The sequence below is a fragment of the Coptis chinensis genome, chromosome 2, assembly GCF_015680905.1.
Source record: "Coptis chinensis isolate HL-2020 chromosome 2, ASM1568090v1, whole genome shotgun sequence".
In the NCBI taxonomy this organism is placed as follows: Eukaryota; Viridiplantae; Streptophyta; class Magnoliopsida; order Ranunculales; family Ranunculaceae; genus Coptis; species Coptis chinensis.
Window position 1 is genome coordinate 37635940 of NC_141457.1, and position 3652 is coordinate 37639591.

Below are 3652 nucleotides of genomic sequence, written 5' to 3' on the forward strand. Positions count from 1 at the left end.
TTTTCAGCCACATGATGGGCATACCAAGGTTGTCAATCGTAGTTTGGGAGATCTACTGAGGTGTTTGATTGATGATAATCCCAAATCTTGGGAGTTTGTTTTAGCACAAGTAGAGTTTGCCTATATTAACTTTATCAATCGTTCTACATGCCTTTTTCCATTCATGATTGTTACTGGCATGACTCCTCTTACCGTTCTTGATCTTCCTCCTATTCCATCGACAGTTCCAGTTTGCGCTTCAGCAAAGGAATTTGCTTCTCGAATTAAATTTATTCATGAGGATGTCAAGAAGCGTTTAGAGAAATCATATGCTATGTACAAGACTAATGCAGACAAACACAAGCATTTAGTGACTTTTCAAGTTGGTGATTTGGTCATGCTTTATTTGAGAAAGGAACGTCGTCCTTCATCTCACAAGTTAATATATGATGTGACGTTTTGACCCATTTCCTATTGCTGCCTGTCATGGAGATAATGTTTATGAGGTAGACCTCCCTCCTGAGATGCGTATATCTCGCACTCATAATGTGGCTAATCTCACTCCTTTTCTTGGCGATAGTGTTCCACCTATTCCCTTGCATGTCGATAATACTGTGGTTCCTGCTGCTACTACAGATAGAATTGAAACTGTCCTTGAGGTCTCTTCTACTACGACTCGCCAGAGTACTTATGATCGTTATTTGGTGAAGTGGTGTAACTGTCCATCTTCAAAAAATGTATGGATTTATGATGCTGCATTTCAACATATGGATCCTACTTTCTACCTTAAGTACAAAGACTTAATCTCAAGAACGAGCTCTTCTATGAGGACACATGATGATTAGCATGTGCCACGCACATACTTACATATTTCTATTATTTAGACTAGTTGTTTCTTTTTAGGAATAGAGTTTGGTTTCCTATTTGGTTTCTAATTAGGAATTATGAATAAGAATAAGATGGTTTCCAATTAGGTTTAGTAGTTATTTTCTTATATAAAGGGATCTAGGCCTTCATTGTTTGATGGTTATTATGAAATATTAATTCTTTGTGAATTGTTCTTCATGTTTGAAGGTTTAAATCCTAAACTTAGGTGTTTGATTTATTAAATCTTATTGATGTTCATCCATTGTTGAAGCTTCCACCAATAAGATACATCAATAACAACACTATGAAGTTCATCTAACAATTCTTCAATGATCGGTATATGGAATTTATTCTTCACTGTCCTATCATTGAGCTTCCTATAACCAACACACATTCTCCATGAATTATCCTTCTTCTTAACCAGCAAAACTGGAGAAGCAAAAGGACTTTGAGGTCCCTTATTATGCATGTGGCAAGCATTTCCTTCACCTGTTTTTCGATTTCGGACTTTTGAATATGTGGATACCGATATGGTCGTATGTTAATTGGACCACTACCATCTTTAAGGTGAATGTAATGGTCATGAGATCTTTGAGGTGGTAATCCTTTCAGTTCCTCGAAAACATTAGAATAGACATGAAGTAATCTAAAAATTTCAGGAGGAATACTTATCTCGTCTTCAGTTGTTGTGGTTGTGCTCGGAATAGAGTATAAAAGTCCTATAGCACCATGTGGATTTCTCTTATGGAAGTTACAGAGAGCTTTGCCACTTATAAGCTTTAATTATGCCTGTTCAGTTTGACCTTGCAACACAATCAGCCTTCCCTCCTTAAAGAATTTTAGCTGCAACTTGTTGAAGTCCATTGTAACAGGGCTAATAGTCTTAAGCCATTTAACTCCCAAAACCAAGTCACACCCGCCCAATGGCAACAACCTTATCTACGAGTCAAAATGTACACCCTGAATCGTCCAATTAAAGTTGGGACAAAAGGCATTACTCACTATTTTAGTTCCATCAGCTACTGTAACTAAAAGTTGTGACGTTGGAACTGTTTTACAACCGATTTGTTTTGCAGTAGAGGGATCCATGAAATTGTGATGGACTGCTTCTTAGCCACTCCTTCTAATTTTAGAGTCTGATGAGAAATGTTTCCAGCAAGAGCATTTAAGGAAATCGCCATCTCAGTCCCTTCTTCTACTGCTTCCATCTCTTCAAGGCAACCATTTTCAAACACCTTATTTTCCTGTTCTTCCTCACCACTTTCACCCACTATCATGTATAGTTGCTTCTTTTTACAATTATGACCAAAAGTATACACCTCATCACAATTATAACACAATCCTTTTTCTCTTCTAGCTTGCATCTCTTGTTGGCTAAGTTTCTTGATTGGTGGAATGTTGTTGGAAGCATTAGAACCTTGGGAAGAGGACTTAGAATTTTTTTGGAAATTTGAGTTGGTAGTATAAGGATTTTTGTGAGGTACGGTATCAAGTTGTGTGGAATTACTGAAGCTTCTTGGAGGTTTACTAGAGTTGAATTGTGAAATGAACTTTGGTAGGAATTAAAATGGTTAGAAGAGGTAAACGGTTTGGGCAAAGTTTTGGTGGTCTTAGCAATTGACTCCATGCTTGCTTCTTGCAAACGAGCCAAACTAACGGCATGGCTAAGTGTTTTAGGACTAAACATTTGAACTACATGCTGTATCTCCTCTTTCAACCCGCTAATGAAACTATAAACAAAATATTCTTCTGTCAAACCTTTATTTTTCATCAAAACCAAAGGTTTCAACTGTTCGAATTTCTCCTGATAATAAGCAATAGATGATATCTAAATAAGCTTGTTGAACTCTCCAATAATATTTTCATGGCCTTTCTCTGAGTATCTATCACTAAGAGCTTTAGTGAATTCAAACCATTGCACCCATTCAATTGAGTCAAACTCTGACTGAAACCAAATTTCAGCTCTACCTTCTAAATGAAGTGAAGCAAATAATACTTTTTGACCTTCATCAATAGGATTTATTTGGAAGTACCTGTTGGCTTTATTTACCCAGCTTCTAACATTGTCACCCTCAAATTTAGGAAAGTCGGTCTTCGGGGTCTTGAATGAACAGTAACCAGACTTGTTTTGTTGATTACCCCATTTCCATTGCGCTTGTTGCCCAAAATTGGTAGTAGCAAGATTATTGTTTACATGAGAACCAGACCCCAAAATTCCAGAGTGATCTACCTCTTTATCCCGTCCTTTGTTGGCCAACATGGCATCAATTCCTTTTGTTACATACTCCATTTGATCTTTCAAACCATTAACAGAGTCCTTTAATTCAGAACCCTCCGACTGCATTTCCTCTTGTCTACTTGATATTTCATTGATTTTGGATTCATTAGATTGGATTCCAACCTCCAATGAATCATATGGAGACTAACAATTCTCATTAGCCATAGAAAGGAGATGGTTGTGTTTGAAGAAATTAATCAAACACAGAGTGTGCACAGCAGTAACTTGAAAAAAAATTAAGCAAAAAGAGCTTGAATGTAAACCCTAATGGAGATTTAGAAGTGATGAACCAATGTCAAAATCCTTGAGATGGGATTTGGCTCCGATACCAACTGTTAGGTTATTCCTAAGAACCTTAAACAACAACTCATAAATGAAAGAATTTAAAAGAGTAAAGAAAACAAGATGGAAGAAATAATAAGCAAAGAGAAGAAAGTGAAATAGAGAAACAGAAGAAAGAGTAACAAAGAGTGAGAAAATAGGAATTCGATTACCCTTTTCCAATCCCTGCTTACAATGCCTACAACT

At 36.7% G+C, this 3652-nt stretch overlaps 1 pseudogene; it reads right to left on the reverse strand.

Moving 5' to 3' along the window:
* Positions 1 to 1629: 1629 nt before the first annotated feature.
* Positions 1630 to 3190, reverse strand: LOC147515946 (uncharacterized; annotated as a pseudogene).
* Between the last annotated feature and the right edge of the window lie 462 nt (positions 3191 to 3652).